This window comes from Rosa chinensis, chromosome 3, assembly GCF_002994745.2.
Source record: "Rosa chinensis cultivar Old Blush chromosome 3, RchiOBHm-V2, whole genome shotgun sequence".
Lineage (NCBI taxonomy): Eukaryota > Viridiplantae > Streptophyta > Magnoliopsida > Rosales > Rosaceae > Rosa > Rosa chinensis.
Window position 1 is genome coordinate 14,898,176 of NC_037090.1, and position 14,907 is coordinate 14,913,082.

The window sequence follows — 14,907 nt, forward strand, 5'->3', positions numbered from 1 at the left end:
TAATTCTTTGGTCAATTTATTAACTCCTAAATACTGTCCAATCATAAACATCCGATCGCACAGATTTTAGGTTTCGAATACGTAACTATCATCTGCCATCGGAATGATTTGCAAGTTGAGTGATATATATACTTGGGTACTTGGGTTGGAGTGGCGTTTGTTTATGTATATGTGTACGGGGACCCATAGTTTGGTGGAGATGAATGAGATATCTAATCATTTTGATATATTCTGGTTCCATTGGAAGGTCCGGGTGAGCTGATATCAGTGGGGGCTTGAGGACCATTGAAGTTTGGCAGCTACAGCCTTTAGTCTTCTCTGAGTTTGAGTGCCTTTCACAGTTTCACTGCATCTGTTCTCGTGCCTGACATAGTCGTCTAGCTTGCTCCTTCCTCTTGTTTTTGTTTATTGCGTGCGTATAAGAAAACCGTGCTGGTTTCTCAGTTCAGGCATGTGCTCGGTCATGTGCAGATGAAGAAATTTCTGGGAGTAAACAACAATTTAACATGCAGGAAGCATCAAAGTTTGTAGTTTTCTCAGAGTGTAAAACCAATGATGCATGCATGGAGGAATGTCATTCGGTAAGATATTTCTCTTGTTTCGGTATCTCACTGTTATATTCTAGTTAAATCACAACCGTATATAATTTGGAGAGAATCTTGTGCATTTTGTCTGATCAACTATTCTAATGATTTTTTTCTTTGGACAAACAACTATTCTAGTGGTTTGTCTCTACAAGAAGATAACGTGTTTGGCAATTCTTTTTTAGTTCTTACTTTATTTCCTCTAATGTAGTACACGCAATTGATGGCTTTTGCATCCCTAACAATTTTTAAGAAAAATAACGTAGATGTAATAGTAAGTTAATAAGCTTAACGAAAGAAGGAAAAAATGGAAATTCTTGTATCCTATAACAACTAAGAGCCTTTTCAAAAAAAAAAAAAAAAAAAAAAAGAACAAGCTAATATCATCTAATTTTTTATTTAATAATAAACATATAGAAAATAAAATTAAAACTTGCTTAAATGTTTAGTTAAGAGTTACAATGTCGTTTGGTTAGTGGAATTTGAGTATTGAGAAAAGAAATTCATTCCTTTCTTCTGTTTGAGATGTAAAAGGAAACAAGACAGAAGAAAAAATATGGGTGAGATAGTGGTTCCTTCCATACAAGGGATTTGTTTTACTTCATTTTTTTCTTGCATTTACGACTCACTTCCCATTATTTATTGTATTGATTTTTTACTATTCTTCTGTTCCTTCTTTTTTCATGATGTTATCAATCATGAACTTTGTATCAATTAGTTCTTATTCTATCAATAAAGTTTGACATCATTTACCTCCAAAAAAAAAAATTATAATTGCTTTCCTGATAATTTTTTTTTATATTAGAAAACAACGGAATTGAAAGTTAATTGAAAATTTAATTTCTCATCCCATTGGTAAGATAAATGAATTATTTTTCTTTCCGTGAACCAAGCGTGCACTATGCCAAAATGTGCTTCAGACGACGTAAATTTTGTTTTATGTCGTCTGAGTTTTTTAGAGGACATAATTTTTTTGTTGTTGTCTAAATATAGACTAAAACCATACTCGTTCAATTTGAAAAAAATGTGAGCATTCAGACGACACAATTGTGTAGTTGTAAAAGATGATGATTTCCTATCTCAAAGATCGTTTCATTTTTAAAATATGGTTAGATACAGACAACACTTATATGTTGTTGTAAAATATGGGGATATTTCAAATCTAACCCTAAGAGAATATTTGGAATTCCCTCCAAAGAGTTCTAGTCATTTCCTTCTCAAAATGTCGAGACCCTAGCTGACTAGTCAATGGGGGTGATACTCAGACAACACAATTGTGTTGTGTGAAGAAGGTGAGTTTCACTTTTTTTTTCCAAGTCGTTTTTGGCATTACTACACATTTACTCCTTCCCATCTCGGCTCACTCTTTCAGCCACATAAAATCCCCATTTTCTCTCTCCACCTCTCGTTTGCTTCCCCGAAACCCAAAATCCCTAGAATCTCTCAATTTGGAAATTTTGTTCAGATCCAGTCCCCGGAACAGTGAAATCAGTTGGAATAACACCATTAGTGAAATCAGAGGACTGAAAAGGAGCTTGAGACTGGCCTGTGAAATCAGTCCTCTGTATTCGTGTCTATCTCTTAGAAGCCAATCTTTTCTTAGGGGAGATCTCTTCCGCTCCCTCACTTCTCCCCCACTTCCCACCACCGATTATCCCCACCCATCATCTCCGCTGTCTAATTCCGCCACCCTCACGCCATCCCCGCCGTCCAATTTGAGGGGGACGAATGTTGAAAAGGTTTTGTTATGAGTTGTGAGTTAGGAGTGAGTGGATTGAGTTTTGAGGGAGTGAGCGAATTGCAAATAATGTTTAGTGGTGGTGGCTCTTGTGTCTCGAATCACCTACGGCCGTGAGACCGTGACCTCCGCCGCCGCCACCAACCCCAACTTGGTTTTGGGTTCGTCTTTGGCTTTGGATTGGGTACTCGAATCACTGGGCTACGAGTACGATGCTCTCTTAAATCCTTGTCTGGTCGTAGAATCTCGTCCTTTCGCTCTATCATTCATTCCAAGTCTCCTCCCGACATTCCTACACTCTCCCACTGTTTCAGGTACTTAATTACTCCTCCATCCCTTTCCACTATTTCTGTTCCCATTCAACCTTTGCTATTATTTATTCTGATCTTTCTTCGATATATATAGTCTATCAAATAATGAAATTGACAACTTGTTTAGAGGTAAGACTAGTATTTGTTAAGACTTGTGGGGCAGCAAGTAACCCAGAATGGGTTATCATCTTTCTAGTCTTATTGATTCAATGGAGAGATACAATGTAGGGATCTGTGTTAATCAATTGATTCAGTTGTGCTTATCATGGTTTGGTTTTGATTTTTAATCCTTCAGATACACACACATGCAATGTATGTAAATATTTTGTATGTGGTCAAACCTCTGATTCCTTTTCTTTTGCAAATCCAACGAGAAGATGAATGCGAGCTTCCCTCCGACGTATTGTCCTCAGTGGCAGGTTTCTTTCTTTCCACCTGTTTCCCTGTTTCATTTGTTCACCATATAGCTTTTGGGATTTGCCATATACTTTACTACATAAAATCCGTCATTTTGTGATTAAAGCTATATACATAACTACATAGATATAGATTATGAACAACAACCAATCCCACGATCTTCTGTGATTTAGATTTTGTCAACTGATAAGTGTGTTATAAGAGTCTACCTTTTGCCTGAAGTTGGGAAGCTGATAATTGTCAGCTTTTGATTATCTGTGGGGGAATTTTGGTTTGTGGTTTTGAATTGATTTGATTTGCAGAGGGAGCTACAGTCGTCAATTTTGTTCTGCTGGAGAAACAACAAATATATCAGCTATTATAGTGATGGGATTAGATTGTGGTCAAGTACGTTTCCTTTCAGAAGAGGAATTTGATTTGTTACTTAGCCAAAAGTCCATTATGCATGTGCTTATCCTTTAAGGACGATTAGAACAATCTTATCCACTTCCTTCACTATGGAGTTCTTACTGGGATGAATGCATATATACTTTCGGTATAGTGAGATACTCTAATCTAATTAATTGTTGTGTTTATCGTTTTCTAATCGAAATTTTTATGAAATACATCATTGATTGATTGATAAGTTGAATACTGCTTGGCATATTTTCAATAGCTCAGCTAGCATTTAGAAGTGCATAAAGATTTCTTTCTTTAATACCATCTGTATTCTGTAGGTATGGTTCCAACATACGGCATCGGATTGTAGAAGATAAGTTGATGAGGCAGAAGGCTCAGCTCTTACTTGATGAGGCTGCTTCCTAGTCCCTCCTGTGTTACCTCTTTGGAAAAGGTAATCTACCTCTTATCCCTATTGTCTTATGATATATGATGTCCTTCACACACATACACAAAGATACACATTGTGAGCGATGACTTCTAATGTGAGAGCTCTTCTTTTCTGTGTAGGGACCAAAGAGATCCCTAAAGAGCTCATCTTGGTAATTCATTTTCCCTAAAGATCTAAAGCATATTGATTCTTTGGCATTATTGCAGGTATGTGTGTCTTGACTGGCTGTGATTTCCTTCGATCTGTTCCTGGAATTGGGATTGGTAAAGCTTATGCCTTGGTTTCTAAGTATAGGGTAATTTTTGTTTTATTATAAACTTTTGCTTATTTAGAAGCATTATTCAGACGACATAATTTTTTGATACTATATTGCCATACATTAGTTTTGGCATTTGACAGGATCAAATTTCTATATTGAATAAAGAGAATGGCTCATTGAAACAAAATCTGGACACAACTATTGCATCTCTAAATGCCTCTAGAATTGAAAACTACAAAGCGGCAGCAAATGGGACCAACTTGCACAAGGTAGTGGCTTATATATGAAGTTAATTAAGTTGCATCAGTTAACATCAATTCCACTCAATATGTGCTGCAAGCTTGCTATTGTTTAAATTCTTCTTCAAGTCGCGTCAAACTTCTTGATGAGATATCTACTATCATATCTACATGGGTTTGTAGTTAGAAAAGTATGTCACTAAGACACTGTGTACTAGTTTTGCTGGTTTGAACCAACATTTTAGCTATCTGGCAATGTCATGGTAGAATCCCTAGCACTTGAATGTTTTTATTTATTTATTTATTTATTTTTTAGCATGTCTTGATCCTGCATCAACTAAGTGAGCATGCACCTTTTTATATTTATTTTTTATTAATCAATAAGAGACAATGCTTGAGCTATGTTAGTTAACTAAGTAAGCTTGGATTGTTCAGGGAAGTAGTAATCAGTCACCCAACCGACAACAAAGATTGACAGGTCATGCAAAAACCAGCTACTCTGGACACCAGAAACAAAATGGTGTTGTCTATACACAAAATGGGAATGGGATAAGCAATGGGATTGCGCATCTTTCAAACATGCAGGGGAATGAAAGGGTAATGCACATTGTTTTCTGTTTTATCTTTTAGCTTTGAAAAATATATATATATATATATATATATATATATATCTCACTGTCCCACATTGTATGTTTAGTAGATTTAGGATCAGAGCTTTTCTAGTTGTGATTCTGCTATAATTTTCATCTAAACAGAATTTTATGGTCTATAAGAATGAACTTTTTTTTTTTTCCAAGAAAACCTTAGTATCCTGCATATGTCAATTATGTTCTAGTTTAGCTAAGGCGCACTGTTTGATTTTGTTGACAATCTTTTTCGGTTTGGTTGTAGCTGGAAGATTGTTCTTGTAATTGGAACTGTATGCTTTAATGTTTACTGCCCTTTTGCATTGATTTGTTGTTTTGGCTGAGCTTATCTGGGTTTTCATTAAAGATTCTAATTGGGTCTTCAACTAGAAATCATGGGTTATTTGCATATTAGTCTAACGTTTAGATTTGGGAATTGAAGATGCTTTGTCAATTCCATATCAACTTCTCACTACTCTGTCGATTTCATATCAGCTTACAACTACATTGTATCTGCAGGAGCATCTACAATTCAGTATCATCTCTTTATCAGCATATATTGCAGGATTGGGGTCCTAAGGGAAATTGGAAAAAGGTGGTTTGATGCTCTTCTGTTGTTGTTAAAAGTACTAAGAGCCACTCCAATTGTTAGCTACAATGCATGGTGCATTAAACTAGCTAGAATTCTGCTGGTGATATATACATCCCACAATAACTACGCTTAACTTTTCAGCTTTCACCGATTTTAAGCGCAGTTAAGCTCAGTTATTGTGGGATGTATAACATAAGTTCAAATATCAATCAAGGATCAGGTTTATTTTTTGTATGTCTAAGGACTTGATGAACTGCTTTGCTGTTGCCTTGTTTGTTTTGATGAAAATGTTGTTTAGTTGATTTTTGAATATTACATTTTAGAACTTAATTTCTTCACTGTGCTTCAGTTATGGTGATGAAAAAGTTTTCTGGTATTTTTATTTGACTATATTTCATAACATTGCTGGAAGAAACTAAGGAAATGCTAATTTTCTTCCAAAAGTGTTACAGAGGAAAAGTCTTTCCTGTTCAAGAAACCATAAAAACTTTTTTCAACTAGGATACCTTTCCACCACTATATTTTTTTTTTCCCTTTCTTTCAGAGAGCAGATTATTTGGGAAAAGCATGGCTTGAAGCTATCCAACAGTGAATGTACCCTGTTAATGGGTATTAGTTTGGGATTCACCCACAAAAATGAGTATGTTTGCTTGCGTGTGTGTGGTTCAGAAAGCGAGAGAGTACATATCTAATAACCATCAAGTTTTGATTGCTTTGAACAGAGGATATCATTACTAATAAACATCAAGTTTTAATTGCTTTGAACACAGGATAATTATATATGGTATTTGAATGCTTGGTTTACTGGAAGTGTACATGCATATGGTTTTCTTAATTTAGTTTGTAGAGGCATAATTCTTCCCCATTAGCTGTCACCAATAATTCATGATATACTACAACCTTTATGCAAAAACTAAACTTATTGTTTGGAAACAAACATAACCATTGCATGCATACGTTATTCGTTTCAGTCAAGTCTAACTTCTTGTTGATTTACTAATCGCCTCGGCAACTCAAGAAACTGCTCTTGCTTCCACCACGGTTAGGTCTATTTCCATCACCTTGACCGACCTGGATGCGCTTGATTGTCCCATTTGCTATGAATCCTTGACCATCCCCGTCTTTCAGGTCTCTTCTTTTATAATCATTTCTCATTCTAGTTTTGAAATTTTGGGTTGACTGCTTGTTTATTATTATAGTTCCTGTTATTTTGATTGCCAATTGGTTTCTGAATTTAAAGCAGGTTGCATTTCATATAATTAATGCTTATAAGTTGATAGGTATTTCTTGTGATAGATTGTGGGGCATCCTAGTTATTGTTGTTAATTAAGTTGAGGTTGTAGGTTTGTGGGTTTATGGAAATGGATATTTCCATTTGTTTTTCTGCACAGTTAAATGCAACCCTTCACCAGTTGGCATGATTCTTTAATAAACTGAGCAGAAGGTCTACATTTGAGCACAAAGTTAGGATCTCTGTATTGTTGTGGTTTCTGAGTTTCAATCGGATTCTAGTACTTGTCAGTGGTCACTTTAAATTGCTTGGATTCTTTTCCAATAACGTTGAAATCTTCTGTTGTCAATATGTATATTTCTAGACCTTCCTGTTTTCAAGTGGTCTTCAGTTCTTCAACTTTTCAAAAATACATGCTTATATGATCTCACTAGATAGTTATATGGCCTTAATTTGGCTTCTGCCTAGCTATTCCATGGGGAGTCAGGCCTAGGATCTAATCATGTTAGTAATTCTCATTTGGTATAAGCAACAAGTAATTCATATCGTATGCAAAAGTTCAAAGTGGCCTCATTTATGTCGTTATCTTTTGGTTCATAACCATAATAACCTATATATTGATGGCCGATTTTGCTGTACTAGATTACTATTAATACAATATCCGCTTAGACTATGGTAGTCAAACTTCTCTCTTAATTGATAAAATGATATTAAATAGAAGGTATGGTTTGAAGTCATTGAGGACTATCACTATTAGGTATCCAAAATGGTAATAAGAACATTAAAACTGACAGAGTTTTGGTTAGGGACTATCAATATACCCCATCTTTAGTCATGAAAGTTAACATCACACTTTTTGTTGCAGTTCTCTGGTTTGGAGGTCTAGCGCAAAACACAAGCCCCAAAGAGTTGGAAAGGTTGATTTTTTCTGAATCCAGCATGTTATCTCTTTCGTTTGCTTGTACTTAATTTATTAAAATTTATAAATATTCCTTGTGTCAATCAAATGCATGTTTTGTGTTGGTTTGGCAACAGGAGCATCTGCTCGAAGATGAGGATATTGTTTAGATTATCAAAAAGGTGTGATTTGGCAGGAACTCAGAAATATGTGCAACCTTAGCATCAAGATATCGTTTGTAGGTTTAGCTTTTGAGACACACAAGCTTGTACTTTGCAGAGTATGCAACACTCTTTTTGTCTGTTCTTTTAGTCGTAAGGGTAGGTAATGTTTAAGGTAGCTTGTTAAGTGATATCAAGGAATCTTACTGCACCTTTTTGTTATCAAAGCTATTCTTGGTACGTAGTATGTTCTTTGTGAATGAATATCATCTACTATGAGATTGGAAGATTGCGCATATACGAAAGGAACTTGATGCTATAAAATGTTTTCTGTGCCAGATATAGAAGGAAGCTAAGAAGTTTGCTTATTAGAATGGAGCAAAGGTGGTTGTTGTTTATGGTGGAGCGCCAATGGGTCAGCAGGTTTGTGTCTCTGCAAGCTCACTGGCCATTCTGTTTTCTGTGACCACTTCTATGATTCGGGTGATTCCATTCATGATCAGATTGTGAAACTACCACACCTAGCTAGTTCCTTTATTAACTTGTGTCTAGTAGAAATTTTTCATTCATTAAGCATTTGAACTTGTCTGCAGATCCAAATTAGTAGATATGCGTTATTTTGAACTGATGTTCATGATTATGTTTGTGTACATGAGACAATGGTGGATTAATGGAAATTGCAAGGAATGATTTTGGATGTGGATTTTATGGTTTCATGAATGGGCAATTTTAATTTCCAAAATGCATGCATACCAATTGTAACAGAGGACTACTAATATATGTTATCTCAAATTGCAAGCTACAACAAAAGCACACTAATGTGTGGTTGCAGCTGCACAAAAGCAACACAAAAACCAATTAGAAGTCTATTGTCTTTTTGGCAGTGGGACGACAGAAAATTGTAGTCTAAATGGCAAAACAACAACATAAGTTAGATGGAATTGTTGGCTAAAGAGTATAACAACAACAAATAAGTGTGGTTGGACTTGATCACAGACAATATAAAACACGTACTATTAGTGGTCTTTTTTATATTCAGACCACAAATATTTGTCGTCTTAATAACCTCAAACGACAGTAAATTGTCGTTGTAATGAGACTGACATAACAGAAATAATATGATATCTATTGTCTAAACCATTTCCCAACATCACATAAGTATAATTTCAAAACCTTTCACATAACACTTAAATGTCATATAAACCTACCCTAGAACGACACTTAATTGTCCTCTGATGCACTTTACGACCACAGATAATTGTTGTTTAAAGTCAATTTGCAAAACATTTAATTGTTGTTGTATGCTAGAAGACACAATAGTATTTACAAAAGTCTGTGGTTGTTTTGTTTATCAGACAATACAAAAATGTTGTTTGAATGCTTTTAAAGATACAGATCACAATGTTCCCAAAATGCAAAACTCATCAGACAACACAAGACTTTTATTTTTTTATGTCGTCTGATGCCCCCAAGAGACGACACCGTACTAGACGACATATTTTTGTTCGTTCAGACGACAGAACAGTTCTGTCGTCTGAAAGCCTTTTTGGCATAGTGGTGGCTGCGTGTTGTTTCGCAGATTTGAGAGGTTTGAAAATGGAACTTTTTATCATTTTCTGTGTTTGGTAAGCACAAGAATATGAACAAGTTTTCCGGACGAAGGGAAAAAGTGGAGGGATCAAATGATTAATTTTCTCTCACTCTTTCCTTACATTAACTTGTCATTATTTTATTTCATTAATTTTACAAATTCTCTAGCAATTTTTGTAACAAGTTCTCAAGTGCTTCCAAACACCAAAAAGGAAAATTTATGGGAATTTTTGTTTCCTATCCCATGAAAAAGATAAACGAAATTTTTTCCTTTTCGTGAACCAAACAAGGTTTAACTAAAAACTTTAGTCTCTTGGTGGATTTATGGCAATGTTTGTAGCTGGTGAGAGGTATTCTGTTGGGTTTAAATATAGTTCCCCTTTTGCGTTGTGGATTAATTTGAGTTGTACATTACTTGATTTTGAGTGAGATTTAGCGGTTCATGGCCAAACGACTACATTTCTTACCTTTAGATGAATGCTAATTGACTCCTGAAAGTTCAAAGGATGGAAATGATGTTAATTACATTTCTACCACTGAAAATAGATGAATAATTTTTAAGGTTAAGTAATATATATGTTTATTTCGCCTGAGGATCGTCCATTGGTGGTGCTCTTCGGATAGGTTCCGGACAGCTCGGGTTTGGGTTTTTTTGGCCGCATCTTAACCGGGGGTGTGGTGTGCTGATCCAGACAAGCGGGATTTCGAACGACGTGAGGAGTGCTTGAGCTGTGGCAGCCTGTGGTGAGGCGGTTTGGGCTGAAGCTGTGAGAGGTCGCGGCGGTGTAGATCGAAATGGCATGGATCGTGGCAGAGCGGGTCAAGCAACTACTGTGGCTTGTGGCATACGACATGTCGTCACGAGCGCTTGAATGGTGGTCTACGACATGTCGTCGAGGATAGTGGGCTGGGGCCAGACCAGCTTAATGGGATCTGGAGTTGGACTATACCTTTGGATGATTCTTGGGCCTGCTATTTTGGGAACCTAAGCACTATTGTGCACCCAATGTCTCTTTAGCATCTCTGGAGTAATACCGAAAGATGATATCCGCTATCTCTACGTATTTGAATGTACAATGAGTATGACTATATGTACGTACCACTTGTGGGTACTACTACTAGCTTCTTTCTGTCTATAAATGACAATAGAAGGGTATATAACGGCCTATTCTGGCTTATGATAAATATATTGTTCCGCCCGAGTGGCATTACTAAAAAAAAAAGAAGTAACATATATGTTTGTATCATAACATTAACTGACCATAATTTTCTTATTAAGTTATCTTTTTTTTATTTAAAAAAAATTCTTTAACCTACTCCACCCTTACATATGTCAATGAAAAAATATAAAGTGTCTTAACCACAGTTCGCTTATTCAGTTAGTGAGCAGATACACATTACTATAGAAAACATATATTATGTAATTTGTTTTTCATTAATAATAACATGTAACATATCTCTAACGATGGGTCTATTCATACCTCCAAATTTTCTTTTTAGACCTCTTTTAGTTTTAAAATTTTTCAAAATCCAATTTTACCTTTTCCAAAAAAAAAAAAAAACTCATGATAGCACTTCTTTGTCTCTGTCGCAATGGAGGGGATGAGGAGGTCATTAATGGCTTCTTTCTGCTCATTGGTCCAGAGAGACAGAGGCAGGTGGTGTAGGTGGATAAGAAAGCACCCTACTATAAATAATGTTGCTTTTCTTTATCATCAATATGCTGATTTTATTGTTAAAGTATTACCACTAAAAGGATTTTCGATCAACGAAATGGGGAGCCAGAACATTAAGATTTTTTTTTGCTTGTTGGCGGGGTTCAAGTCACCAAGCTTAGAAATTGAGTTCAAGATTGGTGTGATCATGAGGTGAAAGGGAGGGAAAAAGAGATTCATTTTGATATAATCTGAGGCGATGAATTCTCTATAGCAGCATAGTTTGTTAGATTCATCATCCTACTCCACATCACTACATTGACCAAGGTAAAAGCAACGGATTTTCTGGTTATTCGACCTTAAACATACTAATGTAAATTATATAATAATTCTTCAAACTAATGATCTATGTTTGTGAAGACCCGAAATTTCAGTTAAATATTTTGTAATTCAATATTTGTTCAGTTATATGAATTATGAATTGTGGGCATGATTCGTATGTCGTTGTGTGAGGAATTTGGTTTCGAATGATTTTATTTTCGAAATGAACGTTATTTAGGGGGGTCACTAAAATAGACTTTTTATATGTAAGGAATTTGAGGAAACTTCCCTCACGAAAGTTGTAGATTTCATCGATACGAGTGTGTGCATATGCGGAACGCAAGAATCGGAGTTTGTATGAAGAAATTAACGCGTTTGGAAATGTTTCCATTTTGGGTATATATATAAATGGAAAGTTTTCAAATTTAGGGTTTCCATTTCTGTCGCCCGCACCGTTCATCTTCTTCGTTTTCTCTCTCCCGAGCATGAGCCGAAAACAAAGCAAACCATTTCTGGCTTCATTCTCCCTACTCCGGCCACCAAATCACACCAAACTTATTCCCACGCCTTCGCCTCGACCTTGTGCAGCTGCCAGTGGAACGGCTTGTAGAGGTGGTGAGATCGGAAGCTTGTTTCCATTTTCGGCTGTTTTGAGTGCGAAGTGAATTTCTCGAGTTCTAGGCCACCAAACTTGAGGTTCTTAGCTTGTTGAACTCATCTCAACCCCCTGATCAATCCCCAAGAAGGACAGCACCTGAAGTGATCGGTTTCATGCTCGTCGGAGGCCTTGCCGTTTTCTACAGATTTTCCGGCCAAACCGAAACGTTTTGGTAATTTTCGATCACTTCCACTAGTTTTCTAACTTCGCGCTAGTTATGAAAGTTTCTCAAAATGATGAAACGAAGAGGAGTAGCCTGACCCCAACGCAGTTGGCGGTGGTCGGTGGCTGCTCTGCCTCTAACTCCGGCGGCCTTTTCCTGCCACTTTCGGGGGTCCCAAGGGTAGTTTCTGCTCATTTTTATGTTCTACATGTTGATACAATATTTTCGATATGCAGCATGTGAATTTTGGAGATGGTATGATTAAGTTATGAATTTTACAATTTCGATCGACTTCGATCGTTCGATTTGTGATTTGTGAAGATCGGACCGTCCGTTAGACTTGTAGTTTGTTATATTGATCGTAGGACTGTCCCGATGACCTTGTGTGGTTACGGGTGAAGATCCGACCGCTGGATCTTCATGTAAGTGCATTTTATGTATTGTGCGCTAAGTTAAATATCGTCTTTGGTTAGGTGTTTGACGGGTTGAGTTGGCGGACGATTGTGAATCATAATTTGAGCTGTTACGAAGATGCAGCGGGAATTTAGAGGTGAGTAAATCTCACGGGGTTCATTTACGAACCGAATTTCATTATTTTCATTTAATTGCTATCTGTGAAAAATGGTTTTAAGAAAATGAGTTTTAAATATATAAAAAATGAATTTCACGGTTTTATGACGTGTGAATTATAGTTGGTATTAGTGGTCATCCCTGAGTGGATGATTATGATTACGTGTATATATATATATCTACGTGATTTTATATGAAATGGTGTGACATTGAGGTGTGAAAGTGTGATAACTTGGGTTATGATATGTTATTGGTTTTGCGATTTGCCATGATATATTATGTTAAATGACATTGAATGAATGAATAATGATGGTGATTGTTTTAGATTATTATTTAAAACACGTGATGGTTTTAGAATTACAATTTATATGGTAATTGGCTATTGGATTGTGAGAACGCGCATGTTAGAATAGTTATAACATTTGGGTCTGAGGGACCTTTAAATGTTCGATCTATGGATCATATGCCACTGTAGGGAATGTGGTGATTATATCGTAAAGGTGAACCTAGGCCAAGGTGACACGTTACGATTCAGCTAGAGTTCTAGTTTGTCTGCCATTGTGTGACATGAAAGAAGCGAGTTGGGTTACTCGTGATCATGAACACGGGTTGGAGAGTTTGTCTGCCATTGTGTGACATGAAAGTAGCGAGTTGGGTTACTTGTGATCATGACACGAGCTAGAGGTTATGAGGTGTTGAGTGGTGAGACTTTATTGAAATGGATTTGAAATTGTTAATGAATGTTTGTTTTGTGTTGAAAATGTTGTGATTAATTTGTGACTTCGTGCTTTGTTTAAATTTACTCACGAGCTTTGCAAAAAGCTTACCAGGTTTTGTGTTTGCAATCCCTGTACACTATTCAAACGGTGTAGCGGATAACCCTGCAGGTCAAGAGTATCAGGGTGGGGATCGAGTGGAGTAGGGCATCGGTGATAAGTGCTGCACTTAACCTATTTTGGTGTGGTTGTAGACTCTTTCGGACTTAACATTTTATTTATGTTGGTTTGTGAGATGTTGGTTAAGAAAAAAATTCAGGACGTTATCTGTATTGGTTATTATTCATGTTTCAGATTTGAATTTGTTATTCAAAATTCGGGCGTGACAATATTGGTTTAAGAACCTACTGAAATTGAAGAAGACCAGAATTTTTGAATACACGTGTAGATCCTCTTTTGAAAGAGGATGATTTTCATAATGATGTTCTAATGGAATTTGATGTTATGAGATTCATCTATGGTTGAAACTGATTATTGAAATTTTGGTTTAATGTTTCTTTGGATAATGGTTCAGCTTGATACATGGTGAAAAGATGAGGTGCAGATAAAAATATAAGGGACAAAATTGGAAGTTTATAAGAAAAAAATTAGTGAGGAGGTCTAAAGACAAAATTTGGAGGTCCAACTAGAATCACTCTATCTCTAATTAATTAGAATCAGAAAAAAAAAAAATTGTTGGAGGCTATGGTTCGGTGACTTAATTAAATTGTAGCATCTTTGCTAGCTATTTTTCTTGGTAGCGCAAAATGCTCTCCATAACCTACTGAGAGGTAGTACCAAATCCACTGAGGCCTAGTAGTCAACTAAATCTAGACTTCTCCTTTTATACCTATGAATTAATTGTTTGGACCAAACTTGTGTTGAAGAACCTGTCAAAATCAATTTATACAATCCATTTTTTTGTTTTGTTTTTGAAAAGGGGTTTGGAATCCAGTCTAGTTGGGAAGCTCAACTCCACACCTGATTCCATTTATTATATTAAAATTTTTCAACCGGGGGGGGGGGAATAAAACCTGAACCCCGTGCTATATAGTAACAATGACAATAATCCTCGTAGAGTACATCCTGAATAATAGCAGGAGTCTCATCTAACCAAACATCATCTAATCCAGAAACACTAGCAAAGTGTGCAAGTCTATGTGCAACACTATTTGCTTCACGGTAGATATGTCGAGTTCTAATTGATTGAAAAGCAGTCATGTACTCGTTACAATCATCTAAAACTCGACTTACCTCCGATAAGTTCTCCTCCTCCCTATTGAGAGCAGCAATCAAAAGGGCAGAGTCGC

The 14,907-nt window shown here is 36.3% G+C and overlaps 1 long non-coding RNA gene across 12 annotated transcripts; it reads left to right on the plus strand.

Moving 5' to 3' along the window:
- LOC112195301 lies at nt 1–8,572 on the plus strand. Of its 12 annotated transcripts, none has more exons than XR_005808114.1 (12): nt 1–372; nt 472–581; nt 3,011–3,052; nt 3,353–3,437; nt 3,767–3,882; nt 3,999–4,407; nt 4,813–4,974; nt 5,523–5,598; nt 6,614–6,723; nt 7,692–7,743; nt 7,862–8,122; nt 8,225–8,572. It is a non-coding gene; the product is annotated as an uncharacterized LOC112195301 (long non-coding RNA). The 12 variants fall into 12 exon arrangements; XR_005808107.1 differs by having other exon boundaries at nt 3–581; nt 3,999–4,174; nt 4,263–4,407; XR_005808110.1 differs by having other exon boundaries at nt 3–581; nt 3,999–4,142; nt 4,263–4,407.
- The last annotated feature ends 6,335 nt before the right edge of the window (nt 8,573–14,907 follow it).